The sequence below is a fragment of the Sorex fumeus genome, unplaced genomic scaffold (assembly GCF_029834395.1).
Source record: "Sorex fumeus unplaced genomic scaffold, SorFum_2.1 ptg000058l, whole genome shotgun sequence".
NCBI classification, from domain to species: Eukaryota; Metazoa; Chordata; class Mammalia; order Eulipotyphla; family Soricidae; genus Sorex; species Sorex fumeus.
Genome location: NW_026606115.1, coordinates 8,417,980 through 8,436,138, shown reverse-complemented (window position 1 = coordinate 8,436,138; position 18,159 = coordinate 8,417,980). Strand labels below are relative to the sequence as shown.

The 18,159-nt window shown below is 38.0% G+C and overlaps 1 protein-coding gene and 1 non-coding gene across 6 annotated transcripts in view; one reads left to right on the top strand and one right to left on the bottom strand.

Moving 5' to 3' along the window:
- Positions 1 to 18,159, bottom strand: part of LRCH2 (leucine rich repeats and calponin homology domain containing 2) — a 167,624-nt gene that overhangs the window by 45,271 nt on the left and 104,194 nt on the right. The gene's annotated exons all lie outside the window — the stretch shown is intronic.
- On the top strand, positions 14,337 to 14,462 carry LOC130034322 (small nucleolar RNA ACA64). The gene has a single exon (XR_008794093.1). It is a non-coding gene; the product is annotated as a small nucleolar RNA ACA64 (small nucleolar RNA).

Here is an 18,159-nt window from a genome sequence, read left to right as displayed (position 1 = left end):
TTGACAGAATAAATCACCTAAGAAACAAAAAGAGGGGCTGGAGCGATAGCACAGCGAGTAGGGCGTTTGCCTTGCACGCAGCCAACATGGCCAACACAGGTTCGATTCGCAGCACTGCATGTGGTCGGTCCCCTGATCACCGCCAGGAGCAATTCCTGAGTGCATGAGCCAGGATTAACCCCTAAGCATCGCCGGGTGTGACCCAAAAATCAAAAAAAAATTTTAAAAAAACCAAAAGAACAATTCTCAAACTCACATCTCACTATGCAGTGCAAGTTTTCACTATTCAGATTAGAAAACTAACTGTTCTTGGGGCACCATAAGCATTATTAAAGGTCTTGTTGCACTAGTATGACCAATTTTGTTCCATTCTAAATGTCATAATGATATCTCATCACACCACAAAACCAACATCCCAAAATATCAATTTGATTCCATGTAGTTCAACTACATCCAAGAAACACATTCAAGAATACTTATTATGTTACAGTATATAGCACCAAAGACATACATTTCACAATGCCTTGCATTTAATAAAAAACTAAACTTGGGGCTGGAGAGATAGCACAGTGGGTAGGGGCATTTGCCTTGCACAAGGCCAACTGGGTTCGATTCCCAGCATCCCATATGGTCCCCTGAGCACCGCCAGGAGTAATTCCTGAGTGCAGAGTAAGGAATAACCCCTGTGCACTGCTGCATATGATGTAAAAAATAAAAATAAATAAAATAAAAACCTCAACCAGGAAATGTTTAGGAAGTTAGAGAAAATGAATGAACTCGGTAAATACAAGATTATGAAAAATGATAATAGATTTCAAAGACATGTTAAGAGACATACAACAGATAAGGTGGAAAATAAACGGAAATATGTTGTACAATTCATAGGAGATGAATACTGACACAAAGGGAAAAAAAACGCTAACAGAAAAACATTGAAGGAAAATGAGAGACTGGCACCGCCCTCCTCAGCACATTCCTCAGAAAGCCAGGGAGCGCATTACTTTCCCGTGCCCCACGTGAGTGCCCTTACCCTGGGCTAGGCACCCACCGCCAGGTAGCCTGATGAGACTTTGGGGAACACCTACCAAAGTGCCGCTGGACTGCCTGCCCCCCTCGCCAGGGTGCCACCATACTCTGCAGGTTCCAAGGTAAGCATATCCCTGGTACCCGCTAGAGGCATGGCTTCCAAGTAAGGGCATGGCCTCCTCACAAGTGAACGTGGCCTTCTCTGAGGCCAGCTGCAGCTCACAGAACTTCAGTATATTTACCATTCACAGCACTCTCGACTCACATCCCAACCTTTATCACCTAATTCTGTGAAAAAAAAAAAGTCCTGGACACCTCAACTACAATATAACAATAATCCACTAACCTACTCAAATTCTAACAAAAGACCAGTACTCAAAAGGCTGTACAAGCCCAATATAAAAGAGCACCTCCTTCAACGCTTCACTAGATGCCCGTCATAAGTGACGGGATAGTGTTTGAGAGGAAGGACAGATTCTAGAATGGGAGAAGGGTGACCACCATCGACAAACCTTATTCAGAATCCTTTCCCATGATAAGAGGGAACATTATAGTGAATACCAAGGTTTTACCTCTAACAACCACAACAGCATGAAGAAATAGCGCAATCCACTATGAGGAGATGAAGAAAAGAGTCTCAAACCCTCAACAGGGGTTACCCACAAATATGATCTATCTGATAAAGAATTCCAAGACGAAATGCAGAGGATATTCAAGGTACTACTCAAAGAATCAATGGAGGAGATATACAGAAAACTAAAGGAAGAAATAAAAGAAACAGTAGAACAGATAGTCGAGAAAATACAGGAAGAAATGAGAGCAGAAATAAAAAAGCTACAAAGGGAATTTTCACAAATAAAAGATTCTGTAGATGAAATTAAAAACTCAGTAGGTGCCCTCAGCAATAGGATGAATACAGCTGAAGAAAGGATCGGTGAGCTTGAAGATAAGCAACAGATATTGCATAGAGAACAACAAACAATGGGAAAAGAACTCAAACTAACTCTAAGGAGAATCAGAGACATAGGAGATGACACCAAGAGGAACAACATTAGAATCATAAGAGTACCAGAAGGACAGGGAGGCAACCCCAGTGAAAAAGCCAGTCAAAGAAAACATGGCTGAAAAGTTCCCAGAGTTAAAGAATGCAGACATCCAGATGCAATTAGCCAAAAGAGTGCCAGCTAAAAGAGACCTGAATAAAAACACCCCAAGGCATATCATAGAATGATGGATGGCATGGATAGAGACACAATACTGCAAGCAGCAAGGTCAGAGAAGGAAATCACATACAAAGGAGCACCCAATAAATTTAAAGCAGACCGAGCAGAGGAAACCCTCCAAGCCCGAATACACTGGTGAGATCTAGTGAAAAAATTCAATGAAATGAACACCTCACCAAGAATTCTTCATCTAGCTAAACTCTCGCACAAACTCAATGGAACAAGACACCATTCTATAGATTAAAAAAACAGCTCAGAAACTTCATAGACTCAAAAACAAATCTAAAAGAAGGATTAAGAGGCTCCTGTAAGATAAGAAAGAAAACACTTATAAGCACAACCAACCCCTACAAAAAGATGGCACAAAATCCCATGACAATAATCTCTCTCAATGTCAATGGTCTAAGTGCACATATCAAGAGACACAGAGTTGCAAAATGGAGCCAGAAACTGAAACCAACATACTGCTGTCTGCAAGAAACTCATCTGAACAGTTAGAGCAAACACAGACTCAAAGTTAAAGGATGGATAACAATCCTGCAAGCAAACAGCTCCCTTAAAAAAGCTGGGTGGCCATACACTATCCGACAACATAGACTTCAGGTTGAAAAAGGTTAGAAGGGACAGCAAAGGCCATTTTCTATTTATCAAGGGATACATACAACAGGAAGAAATCACACTCTTAAATGTATATACGCACCTAATGAGGGACCACCTATATATTTAAAACAAATGCTAACAGATTTTAAGGATGACATTAATAGCAACACAATAGTAATTGGAGACTTCAACATCACCTTAACACTTCTGGATAGATCAACAAGAACAAAACTCAGCAAGGAAACATTGGATTTGAAGGAAGAAATAGAACATAGAATGCCAATAGACCTATACAGAGCTTTACAACTGAAAAAAAAATATACATTCTTCTCCAGTGCACAAGGAAAAATTTTCCAAAATAGACCACGTGCTAGTCCAAAAAAGATACCTCAATTATAATCAGGAATATACAAATAGTATCAACAATCTTTTGAGACCACAATGCACTGACGATAGAAGCAAATCACAGAAAGACACTGAAAAACAAATCAAACACCTGGAAATTAAACAACTCAATGTTGAACAATGTGTGGGTTAGGAAGGAGGTCAAGGAAAAAAAATCAAAAGATACCTGGAAACAAATGAGAATGAAGACACGAGCTACAATAACCTATGGGACGCAGCTAAAGCAGTGTTAAAAGGAAAATTTATAGCTTTGCAAGCATTCCTCAGGAAGTAAGAAAGGGCCTACATAGATAACCGACCTCACAGCTCAAGATCTTAAAAAAAACCAACAAAAGGAACCCAAAACTGGCCAAAGGAAAGAAACAATACAACTTAGAGCAGAAATTGACGACATGGAAACCCAAAGAACAATGAGAAATGTCAATGAAACCAAGAGCTTATTCTTTGAGAAAATAAACAAGATTGATAAACCACTAGCAAAACTCACAAAGAAAGAAAGAGAGAGAACATTAATAAACCAAATCAGAAATGAAAAATGGGACATCACAACAGAAACCACTGAAATTCAAAAATTCAGCAGAGAAGAGACTACTTTGAAAGTCTTTATGGCACGAAACAAAAGAACCTAGAAGAAATGGATAAATACCTGGATTCCTATAATCTTCCAAGATTGAACCAGGAAAACCTGGGATACCTGAATAGACCCATTCATATCGAGGAAATATAAACTATAATCAAAAGGCTTCCCCCAAACAAAAGCCGAGGCCCAGAGGGATTCACTAGTGAATTCTTCCAAACATTTAAAGAACTGTTGCCAGTTCTCCTCAAGCTTTTCCAGAAAATAGAAAAAACAGGAACTCTCCCAAATAACTTCTATGAGGCACATATCTCCCTAATACCAAAAGCAAAGACACAACCAACAAAGAAAACTATAAGCCAATAACCCTGATGAACAAGGATGCGAAGATCCTCAACAAAATATCAGCAAATAGAATCCAACAACTCATCAATAATATCATATACCACTAACAAGTGTGATTCATCCCAGGTATGCAAGGCTGGTTTAACATTCAGAAATCAAACAACATGATACATAATATCAAAGAAAGTAAATCTAAAAACCATACGATCATATCAATAGATGCAGAGAATGCTTTTGACAAGATCCAGCACCCGTATATGATGAAAACTCTCACGAAAATGGGTTTTGAAGGAACTTTCCTCAAGATAGTCAAAGCCATCTACAACAAACCTTTGGCAAGCATTATCTTCACTGGGGAAAACCTAAGGGCCTTTCCTCTAAGATCACGGACAAAACAAGGATACACACTATCAACACTTCTGCTCAATATAGTACTGGAAGTAATTTCAATAGTGATTAGGCAAGAAAAAGACATTAAAAGCATCCAGATAGAAAAGGAAGAAATCAAGCTCTCAATATTTGCAGATGATATGATACTATACTTAGAGAATCCTAAAGCCTCTACCAAGAAACTCCTAGAAAATAGACTTGTACAGTAAAGTTGCAGGCTATAAAATTAATGTCCAAAGATCCATGGCCTTCCTATATGCAAATAATGAGGCACAGGAAAGTGACATAAAAAAAAAGCAATCCTGTTCACAATCATTCCCCAGGAAATAAAATACCTTGGAATCAGCCTAATTAAAAAGGTTAAGAACCTCTACAAGGAAAACTAAAGAGACACTACTCCACGAAATAAAAGGGTACACGAGGAAATGGAAACATATACCCTGCTCATGGATAGGAAGAATTAACATTGTCAAAATGGTAATACACCCCAAAGCATTATACAGACTCAACAAGATCCCTATAAGAACACCCATGAAATTCTTCAAAGAAATAGATCAAGCACTCCTGAAATTCACATGGAACAACAAATGCCCATGAATAGCTAAGCAATTCTTGGGAAAAAAAGACGTGGGGAGGCATCACCCTTCCCAACCTCAAACTCTACTACAAAGTGGTAATAATTTAACAACATGGTACTGGAACAAAGTCAGGTCTGCACACCAATGGAACAGGATGGAATATCCCTACACACAACCCCAAATTTATGAACATCTAATCTTTGCTAAGGGAGAAGGAAATGTGAAGCGGAGCAAGAAAAGCCTCTTCAACAAATTGTGCTGGAACTAGACAACCACATGCAAAAAATATGCTCAACCTAACACCATGCACAAAAGTCAGATCAAAATGGATTAAAGATCTCAACATCAGGCCAAAATCTATAAAGTACATTGAAGACAAGGTCGGCAAAACCCTCCACAATATTGACGCTAATGGTTTCTTCAAAGATGATACTCCACTGACCAACCAAGTGGAAAAAGAGATAAACAAATGGGACTATCTTAAATTAAGAAGATTCTGCACCTCAAAAGATATAGTGACCAGAATACAAAGACAATGTACAGAATTGGTAAGGATGTTCACCCAATATCCATCTGATAAGGGGTTGATATCAAAGATATATAAATCACTGGTTGAACTCCACAAGAAGAAAACATCCAACCCCAACAAAACATGGGGTAATGAAATGAACAGAAACTTTCTCAAAGAAGAAATCCCTATGGCTAAAAGGCACATGAGAAAATGCTCTACATTATTAATCATCAGGGAGATGCAGATCAAAACAAAAATGAGATATCATCTCAAACCACAGAGACTGGCCCACATCCAAAATAACAAAAGCTACCGGTGCTGGCATGGATGTGGGGAGAAAGGGACTCTCCTTCACTATTGGTGGGAATGCCAACTTGTTCAGCCCTTTTGGAAAACAGCATAAACAATTCTCAAAAAATTAGAAATTGAGTTCCCACTTTACTCAACAATACCACTCCTGGGAATATATCCTGGACAGGCAAAAGTGTATAGTCGAAATGACATCTGTACTTTTATGTTCATTGCTGCACTGTTTACAATAGCCAAAATCTTGAAAAAAAAACCCAGTGCCTGAGAAGAGATGACTGGTTAAAGAAACTTTGATACATCTACACAATGGAGTACTATGCACCTGTTAGAAAAGATTATGTCATGAAATTTACATACAAGTGGTACTACATGGAAAGTATCATGCTAAGTGAAATGAATTAGAAAGAGAGGGACAGACATAGAAAGATTGCATTAATCTGGGGAATATAAAGTAACAAAATAGTAGACTAACACCCAAGAATAGCCGAGATAAGTACCAGGAGGTTCACTCCATGGCTTGAATGCCAGCTGCACATGCTGGGGAAAAGGCAGCTCAGACAGAGAGGGGAGCACCAAGTAAAGAGTGTTGGGAGGATCCTCCCAGGATGGGAGATGCATGCTAAAAGTAGACTATAGAAAGAACATTATTGCCACTCAATGTCTCTTTTGCAAACTGTAGCACCCAAAAGGAGAGAGAGAACAAAAGGGATTGCCTTGCCAGAGAGGTGGGATCGGATGGGGAGATGCGGGCGTGGGAGGGATACTGGGATCATTGCTGGTGGAGAATGGTCACTGGTAGAGGGATGGGTACTTGATCATTGTATAACTGAAACCCAAGCACAAAATTTAAAGTCTACAACTGTACCTCATGGTGTTTCACTAATAAAAATTTTAAAAAAAGAAAAATATGCAGATTATCAGTAATATTTGGGAAACTTCTAGTGCCCTAATTTATCTGTAAGTGGAAATCCAGATGAATAAATCAGGAGATAGAGAAAACTTTTAAAGAAATAAGAGCCCCAAATTATTGGACAAATTAACTGACAAATTAAAGATACTTAATTAACTATAAGTGAAAGATAAATGAAGAAAACTACATTAAGTTACAAATGATAAAGACCAAATGTTAAAAAAAGTGGAAATAAATAACTGAAAAATTTGATAAAATTTGATAAAAGTTCGCATAAGAATAAACATAATCCAGGAGACACTGGAAAAACTGCTTTGAGGTACTGAAATACAAAACGTTTTGGCCAGAGCAATAGTATAGGTCAACTTGCACAGGGTTGACCAGGGTTCAATCTTCGGCATCCCATATGGTTCCCCAATCACCATCAGGAGTAATCCCTAAGCATCGCTGGGTGTGAACCCCCCCAAAAACAAAAACAAAAACAAAAGCTAACCTAGAATATTATAATAGTATAGATATCTTTAAAAAAAGCAAATGATGAAATCATGCATTTCACTGCAACTTGAATAGAGCTGTAGGGTATCATGTTAAATGAAGTCAGTCTGACAGAAGCCTACAGCACTGACTTCATCTATCTGTGGTAAATAGAGAAAGAGGACAAGGGAATTGAAGGATTAAATGATGGCAAACCCTTGCTTACAGATCTGCAAATGCTTATTGGGGAGTAGAGGTGGGAGAAGAATGAGGTGAATTGGATGTAACATAAGGACATTGATTAAGGGTCTTGAGAATCATGCAGGTTTTAAGATGAGTTGACTGTGTCCATCAAAACCATTAGCCTTTAACATTATTGCAAACATGTGACCCAAACTAAGGCAATTTAAAATTATTTTGCCAAAAGGGGTTAGCTTGGGAGGGTGGCAGAGGACATTGAGACATTGGGGGTGGGCTGCTGACACTGATGGTGAGTGAGGAACTAGAACACTGTAGGCTTGATTATCAACAGTATTGTAATCATTGCACTTAACTATTCAATAAGAAAATTAATTTTTAAAATACTTTAAAATAAAGTTTCTTCATATATATACACATTATTAAAAGATTCACTACCAATAGATAAGAGATAAAAGTAATGTATATCAGGTAGAAGGAAAATTATATACAGGGGCATACAAGGGAATAAAGGGGAATGGAATGACAACTAGTAAATAAAAGATAATTTATTCAGATTATTTAAATATCTTTAAAGTGTAATTGTTCAAAATAAAAATAATAATATTCTGTGTAATTAAACCATATGTAGAAGTATAGAAATTTTATCACAAAGGCAGGGCACATACAAATATACTGTTTAAGGCCCATATATGACAAATAAGTGATATTATCACTTAAATGTAGGTATAAAGATTCACTGTCACTGTCCTCCCGTTGTTTATAAATTTGCTTAAGGGAGTCCAGTAACATTGTAAGACTTGTTACTGTGTTTGGCATATGGAATATGTCACAGGTAGCTTGCCAGGCTTTGCTGTGTGGGCGAGATATTCTTGGTAGCTTGCCAGGCTCTCCGAGAGGGGCAGAGGAATGGAATTCAGGTCGGCCATGTCACAGCCATTTCACAAGCCAAACACCCTAACCACTGTGCTATCACTCCAGTCCACATAAATATTATTTATTTTTCAGTTTAATTTTATTACTTAAGCAAAACGGTTTATAACATTGTTAATATTTTTATGCCTTTGGTGTACAAAGTACCACATCAAAAAATTGGCAAAAACTGGACACTAGTATCTCTAGGTCCCATTCAGTAGGTCCCATCCCTTCCCACCTTCCTTCCCCATCCACTTGGTAAGCTCAGTTTTGTAGACAAAGCCTAACAGTTTGTTTACATTGAACACTGTCCATTCCCTTGCTTTGTTATTTTATATACCATGCATATATAAGATCATCCAACATTTGTACTTTTCCCCCTTACTTAAATCACTTAACATGACGCCCTATAACTTCATCCAAATTATAGCAAAAGGCAATATTTCATCTTATACCTGATTAGTTAAACCCTAACACAACCACTAACATAAGAAAAACTTAGAGCTAATAAGCTTACAGTGGGATAATTAGGAGGTTTGGGTCAGGGGCACACTCAGTGGTGCTCAGGGGTTATTCTTGACTCTCCAATAAGGAATTACTTCAACGAGTACATGGGGGCCCACAAAAAATGTAGAGGATCAAAAATGTGTCAGCTATATGCAAGGCAAGTGCCCTATCTACTATACTATTTCTCCAGCCCCTAAGGGGTCTTCAAATCAAATTTAAAAACCTGTAGAAAAAGAAAATATTACAACAAAAACTAGATACTACAAAATGCATGAAACAATGCAAAAAAAAAAAAGAAACTGAATCCATATCTCATACCACACACAAAAGTTAATTCAATGCAGAGTAAAAACCTCAGATTATATGAGAATCCACAAAATACAATGAGCAAAACACATTGGCAAAATTCTTCAGGATAAAGAGCTCAAAAGAGTCCTAATAATTTAGCAACATCAACAAACAAATAAATGGAACTCAAACTAAAGAAGGTTTTGCATGGAAAAAGAAACTCAAAAGACACCCTAAATAAAAAAAATACTAAAAAGACACCCTATTTAATGGGAGAAAATCTTTTCATACTATTTAGCAGAAAAATTATCTATATCCAAGATTTCTAAAGCACTCCCTAAGCTCAACAACAACGACAACAACAAAAAACCACAATAACCCCATTAAAATCTGGGGAGAAAGGATGAACACTTTCTGGAAGAGAACATAAAATTGGCAAGTAGTCATATGAAAACATGTTTATCATTACTAATTATCAGGGAAATGCAAATGAAAACAATAAGTATGACCTCACTCCACTGAGAATAACATAAACATAAAAGATTAGAAACCACCTGTGGTGGTGGGGATATGGTTTTATAAAAGAAGGAACCTTCTTTCACTGTTGGTGGGGATATTGTCTGGCTCAGCCCCCATGGAAAACCAGGATGGAAACTTCTCAAAAATCTAATAATAAAGCTTGCACATGACCCAGAGATTCCACTTTTGGGCATCCACAAACACACAAATTCACACACACAAACACACACACGATACACACACAATGAAATGCTACTGAAATCCTACTCAGTTGTAAGAAAAGATGAAACCTTGCAGTTTCCCACAACTTGGATGGAACTGGAGGGCACCATATTAAGAGAAATAAGTTGGAAGTAGGTAAAATTTTGGAGTTTCATTTACTGTAATTATATAGAGAAACAAAGCAAGGGAATAGTCAGTACTGAACAATAATAAAGTCTTGGTCTCTGATTCTAGAACACAGGTTACCAAGTAGTGGAAGGTGAGTGGCTAGGGAGGAAGATGCAAACCAGAAGTGACACAGGTTAGTGATGAAAGGACTTAATCAGTATAATGGTTGAAGGTACTGTAATTATGTACATCAAGACCATAAAAATTAACACACTTTTGTAACCATGTTACCAAATTACAATCTGACAAGAAAAAATAAAAAAATAATGTAACAAGACAATTGATTTAAATACATTAGCACTAATAATGCTATTAAATACAGACAATCTTAACACTGCAATTTAAAGTCATGGTCAGATTCTACCAAGACCAAAAAAGAAATATGCTATGTATCACGGTTATCACGGTCCTCCCATTGTTTATTGATTTTGCTCCAGCGAAAACTTGTTTTTCTTCAAACTGACACTAATAGGCTAAATTTTAAATAATAGGAATATATATACTAACATTAATAAAAAACATCAAGGGTTACTACATTACATTAGAAAAATAAGTTCTGAAAAAATATTATCAGGGATATAAAGAAGGAAAATTCTAAATATAAATGTATTAATTCACTAAGAGGCTATTCGGAACCCTAAAAAATTTATGCATCTAATAAAAGCTTCAGAACACATGAAAGAAAAAATATATTTAAGGAAAAATGCACGTGCACAATTAGTGCTGGAGACTTCAAAAGCCTTCTCTTAACAGATAAAACTGGTATAATGTTACCAGGATTTTGTGGGGGTGGTGATGAAAAATAATACAAAAAATAAGATAGTGATATTTAGAATGTCATATATTTTTAATTACACATAAAAATGCCAGACAACATTAGGTTCTGTGGAGAAAAATAAAGCAAAGCAGGGAAAACGTTACAAAAGAATGAGGGAGGATGTGATTATTTTGTCAGCATATATACTAAGAAAGGGGGCGGCATTTTTTTATGTACATTGTTCAGGGAACCCCTTGCTAACAGAGTATTTCTGAGCAGAAACTGAAAGTCATGGAACTATTTCACATGCTTATCTGGGTGTAAATCATTTCAGACACAGGAAATAGACTTGGGAGGGGATTATGGGGGAGTAAGACATGCTTGGGATATTGGAATTCAGCAAGGAAAATAATATAACTAGAAAAGCAACTAGAAAGAGAGGCAGACAAAGAATACATATGTTTATAAGCCCGTATAGGAGTTGTTTTTATAAGATGGGAAATGATTTAGAGAAAAACATAATTTGACTTACATTTAAAAAATACCAATATGGGGGCTGGGGTTGTAGTTCAGTGGCTGCACATGTGCCCTGCATGTATGAAGCTCTGGGATCAATTCCTGGAGTCACAAATATCTATCAAACTGATGCTTTTTGGAAAACAGACTAAAGAAAAGCAAGGATAGAAAGAAAAGCTGTTAGGGATCTATTCTAATAATGAAAGAAATGTCTAGGTTTATAGTGGTAAATGCGATGGGGGTAAGGTTTTGCTATAATGGAGTAGTTATGGAACATGAAAAAGCAACAATTTAAAAAAACTAAAGACTCTGGGGTTTTCAAGTTGAGCATCTACGATAAAATAAATATTTTGTTTTGAAATGAGAAAAAACAAAACATATTTAGAGAGCAAGGAAGCAGAATCATAGCATGGCTTTAGAAAAGAAATTTCTGGATGCTATAATATATTCAAGTAGAAGAACTAGTTAGGCAGTACTCGATACAAAGTATTCAGTGATACTCTGGATGCTATAATATATTCAAGTAGAAGAACTAGTTAGGCAGTACTCGATACAAAGTATTCAGTGATACTCAGCAGTACACATGTAGATGTTATGAAACATGCACTTGAAAAGTTTTCATACACAGGTATAAAATATGTCTAATGAGAAAACTAACAAAATACTACCATTTGAAATCTGTAAGGAATTGTACAATGAAAAATATTTATTTTTCTTTTGGTGTTTGTGAAATTCTGTAATTTTTCAACAATAGTTATATTACTTTTATTTGGGGGAGTGTTTTTAGATCACACCCCACTATACTAAGGATTACTTCTGGCTCTGTAACCAGGGATCACTCCTGGCAGTGCTCAGGGGATCACATGTGATGCCAGGAATCAAGTTGTGTGGGTTGCATGCAAGATAAGGGTTTTAACCTCTGTACTACCTCTCATGCCCTACAGCTATGTTATTTTTATTAGAAAAAGGGAAAAATGTTAGTTTGTGTTTTTTGAGGGTAGGGCTGTTTCTTTTTGTTCTGGGGAACATTCCTGTGGTGTGTAGGGCTTACTCCTGGGTCTGTTTACAGGGATCACTACAGGTGGTACTTAGGGGGACAATATGTGGTACAGGATATGAACTGGGGTCAGCCACAAGGGTAGTAAGTGATTTAGCCCCTGTACTATCTCTCCAACCAAAGACATTTTTGCTTTTAAAGAAAGAATCAGGGACCACTATGACAATGACGGTTGGAGGGGTTGCTCTGGATAGGACATGTCTGCTAAAAGTGGGTAAAGGACCAAATATGATTGCCTCTCAGTAAAAGGTAAAGGTAAAGGTAAAGGCCCTCCCATTGATCGTCGATTTGCTCGAGCGGGCCCAGTAACGTCTCCATTGGAGACTTTGTTGTTACTGTGTTTGGCATATCGAATACGTCACGGGGAGCTTGCCAGGCTCTGCCGTGCAGGCGAGATACTCTCGGTAGCTTGCCGGGCTCTCCGAGAGGGGCGGAGGAATTGAACTCGGGTCGGTCATGTTGGCCGCTTGTAAGGCGAACGCCCTACCCGCTGTGCTATCGCTCCAGCCTCTCAGTATCTTTTTCTTTTAACTTTTTGTTTGTTTTGCTTGCTTTTTTTAAATATTTTTAATGAATCACTATGAGATATAGTTACGGACTTACAAACTTTCGTGATTACATTACAGTCATACAATGTTCGAGTACCCATCCCTCCATCAGTGCCGATTCTCCACCACCAATGAACCCAGTAGCCCCCCATCCCCCACACACACACCGCCCCACCTCTGTAGAAGGGCATTCCCTTTTGCACTCTCTTTCCTTTAGGGTGTTACAGTTTGCAATACATGTAGTAAGTGGCCATCATGTTTGGTCTATAATCTACTTTCAGCACGCATCTCCCATCCTGAGAGAGCCCTCCAAGCATCATTCACTTAGTGGTCCTTTCTCTATCCCAGCTGCCTTTTCCTTCAGCATGTGACCTCTCAGTATCTTATATCTTATTGCAAACTACAATGTCCCAAAGTAGAGTGAGAGAGAGTAAGACAAAAAGTGCCTGCCAAAGAGTCAGGGGAGGGAAGGTGGAGGTGGTGTGGGGTGGCAGGAAGGATACTGGGGACAATGGTATTGGGAAATGTACACTGGTGGACAGATGGGTGCTGGAACAGTGTATGACTGAAACCTGATCATGAAAGCTTTGTAACTGTGTATCTCACAGTGATTCAATAAAAAATTATTTTAAAAGAAAGGAAAAAAGAGGTAACTGAGGCACTGTCAAAAGAATATTAGGGGCTGGAGAGATAGCACAGCGGGTAGGGCATTTGCCTTGCATGCAGTCGACCCGGGTTCGATTCCCAGCATCTCATATGGTCCCCTGAGCACCACCAGGAGTAACTCCTGAGTTTAGAGCCATGAGTAACCCCTATGCATTGCTGGGCCTGACCCAAAAAAGCAAAAAAAAAAAAAAGAATATTAGGAATATTAGGCAGTTGGGAGGAAGGAAAAATGCAAATGAGACTAAGTGAGGGGAAAGGCAGAAACAAAAACTTTAAGGAGGGAAAATATGTAAGATAACAGAATCAATATTCAAAATGGGAGAATGGGTAATTCAAATTATATGAAATCTGAGACAGATGAAAGTTTCTACAATAGCTATGAACAGTCATTTTATGACTGAGTTTTTATTCTGAAAGCCCAAAGCAAGGACAAAAGAAAAGGAAATACTGATATTGAGGGTACTGAACACAGAGATGTAACACCATGCTCAAATAAAGGAACAGAGTTCCTAACTACAAAAGGTGATGAACATATTGAAGCAGGCAGACTCACTTTGATCTTCTGGGTAAATTCAAACATTTTAAGCTTTATTCTGTAAGTTATAAAGAACCAAATAGATATCCCAGATCAGCTGAAAATCACCCATATCTCTGGCCATGGAGTTGGGTGAAGTTCAGTGCCCAGAATCAGTATGGCCTCAGCTCACTACCTACTCTTCAGTCTGGGGAGGTGAAAGCTAGGCCCTACCATGCAAGCACAGCTGGAAACTTCAGATTTCTCCTCTTTGGGCCACAGGACACCCCAGAATCCCAATACCTGAGACTACACTGCTGGGACAACAGGGAAAATGAGGCTTCCATTCCCCAGCCCTCTTCAATAAAGTTGTCGATCAAGTAAAAAATTAACAAATGGGTGCCACACCGATTTGTGTTTTAAACCACCATCATTATAACAGTCTTGAGAACAGATTTAAATGTAGATAAAACTATAGGAAGGAGATATGACTGAGGACTACTGCAGAAATCCCGATGGAAACTACAGAATATTAAATCACAATTTCAACAGGAATAGAAATACTGGAGGAAATGTAAGTGATGATAAAAATAGATACTTTCTGAGATCAAGTGGATTTATATATATAGGCACATCCACATTCACATTTTTATATGTTTGCATACATGTGTGTTTATATATTAGAGAGACAGTGTGTTTACCTTAGTCAAAGTAGAGAAAAGAAGACAAAGGGACAAAGTTCTGGAGAAAAATAAGGTCATCTTAGACCTTGAAAGAGAGACAGAGAAAGAGAAAGATATTCCCTTAGTCAAATGTTCTAAAAGCAGACAAATTTCTGGGGGAAAATAGCCCAAATTAAGCATTGGGAGGAAGCAAATTCACTTAGTCAAATGATGTAAAAGCAGACAAAGTTCTGGAGGAAAATAAACTCAGTTTATGTGTGTATTATCTAGAAAAGTAAAGAATTCAGTCAGATGTGTAGACGTGGAGAAAGCAAAGTATTTCTGTTAAGTATATGTTAAGACTTGGAGTTCTGAAGGCAGACCACCTAAAACTTATTCCTCACTAGCTGTATGACCTTGAGAAAAATGTGGTTATTTCTAGGCCTGAGTTTCCGCAATAAAAAAATGGAAAAATCACCAGTAATATTATCTGAGTTATTACAATCATTAAATAAGATAATATATTTAAAACACAGGCTGGAGAGATAGTCCAGCAGGTAGAGTGTTTGCCTTGCATGTCACTGACCCAAGTTCCACCTCCAGCATCCCAAATGGTCCTCCTAGCCTGCCAGGAGTAATCCAAGTGCAGAGCCAGGTGTAACCCCTAGACACTGTATGGTGTGGCCCCCAAACAAACAAATATATAGAGAGAGCACTGCGGTTATTATGGTATGGCAATTTAAGGGCTAGAATGATAGCACAGTGGGTAGGGCATATGCCTTGCACGTGGACAACCCGGGTTCAATTCCCCCGCCTCTCTTGGAGAGCCCAGCAAGCTACCGAGAGTATCTTACCCAAATGGCAAAGCCTGACAAGCTCCCTGTGATGTATTCAATATGCCAAAAACAGTAACAACAAGTCTCACAATTTGTTGTGAGACGTTACTGTTGCCTGCTTGAGCAAATCTATGAACAATGGGAGGACAGTCATATCCAGTGCATACATTTTTGCCTACTCTCTAGGCTGGACATTTACCTGCCAATAGAAATGATTCCGGAGTTGAGTGTTACATGCAAGTTTTTAAACCGCTAAAGACACAGGCTTCTAATTCTCTGGAGTTAAAGTATGTGGACTGAGATCATCTACTCATATGAGAAATTTAAAAACTCTTTTTAAAAGAAATTTAAAAGTAAATAATAATACAATAATGAACACAATGCAGCAATAGTATTAGAATAAATGTTTGCTAAATTATGAAAGGAAAAATGATTCCATTATCAAAACTAATGTAGTTATAATAAAAATGATAAAAATCAGAATTTTTCTTTGTACATATTAAAATCAATTTTAGGGTTTTGGGGGAAGTGGCACAACTACTGATACTCAGGGCTTACATGTGGCTCTCTGCTCTGGGATCACGCATGCTGTGTTTGGGGAAACATATGTCATGTTGGATATCTATCTTGTGTAGGCCACGGGCAAGTACCATACCCACTATACCATTGCTCTAGCCCCAACAAAAGTAATATTACACTTGCTGCACTCTACATGGCTGGAACAATATTACAGTGGGTAGGGTATTTGCTTTGTATGTAGTCGTCCTGAGTTTGATCCCTGGCATATCATACAAGTCAACCAAGCATTGTGAGGAGTAATATCTGAGTGCAGAGCCAGGGGTAAGCCCTGAGCACTACCAGGCATGGCCTCCTCAAACTCAAAAAAATAGCTGTACTCTAATGCATTCCCTCTTGAAATTATACTAATTATATTAAATCTGCACCATTTATTCAGTGAAATCCTACATGTGGGAATATCTTTAACAGAGGCTAGTCTTATCATAAATATTAAAATAACTAACACCCTTGTCAGAGGAGACCCCTGCAGTTTTAGAAGTGTGTCAGAAATAGAACTCTAATAGAGAACTGACACCAACACAGAGTCACTACCTCACAGCCTGGGTATCCGAAACATATTAGGCCAATAATCCACTAGTTTACTCTAATCAAAATACTCCCCAAACTCACCGAAATAACAGTGAACATAAGAATTTGAAAAAGTCTAATGTGAAGGAACACATCTCCTAAAGCTGCACTAGAGGCCCCACTTAAGTCACAGAGGAGTACCAAAGAGGAAGTTAGTATTCTTGAAGTGGTAAAAGGAGACCACCATAGACCGAGCTCATCCAGAATCTTCCCTCACAGCAAGGAGGGACACTGATAGTATACTGGAGGGATCCACCTTCATGCTATTACAGCAACATGAAGAAATGGAGCAGATCCCCACCATGAGAAGTGGATGAAGAACAAAGCCCAGAAGCATCAGTAGGAATTCCCAAAATACAACCACTCCGATAAAGAATTCAGAGATGAAATGTTGAGGATGTTCAATGAGCTCAAAGAAAAGTTAGAAAATATATTCAGTGAATTAAAGGAGGTTATGAGAGAAACAGTGGAACACAGCCAATAAAATACAGGAAGAAATGAAAGCAGAAATAAAAATGCTACAAACAGAAGTGTCACTAAGGATTCGGTAGATGAAATTAAAAACTTAGTGGGTGACCTCAAAAACAGAATGACAACAACCAAAGACAGAATCAGTGAGTTTGAAAATGAGCTGCAGAATGACAACAACCAAAGACAGAATCAGTGAGTTTGAAAATGAGCTGCAGAAAGCATACAGGCAACAAAATACAATAGAAAAAGACCTCAAAAAAAGCCCAAGGGCAAATAAGAGAACTACAGGATGAATTCAAGACGAACAACATATGAATCATCAGAGTACCAGAAGAAAAGGGAGGCAACCCAATGAAGAACTAACAGTTAAAGATATCATTGCTGAGTAGTTCCCAGAGCCGGAGAATGCAGACATCCAGATTCAAGAAGGTCAAAGGGTACCAGCTAAAAGAGACCCTAATAAAAAAGAATCTAAGACATATTATAATCAAAAGGACAAATACCACAAATAGAGACATAATACTGCAAGTAGCAACATCAAAGAAGGAAATCACATACAAAGGAGCACCTCTTAGATTTACAGCAGAATTATCAGAGGAAACCATCCAAGACCAAAGACAGTGGTGGGATATACAGAAAAAAATTAAAGAAATGAACCCCTCATCAACAATACTTTATCTGGCTAGTCTCTCACTCAGCTTGACCAATACACTATTTCATGGATAAATAACAGCTTGGGAATTTTATACAATTTTATACATATAAAATACAGACAAAGCCACTGCCATGTTGACACACCCACCAGCCCTGCTCTACAAATT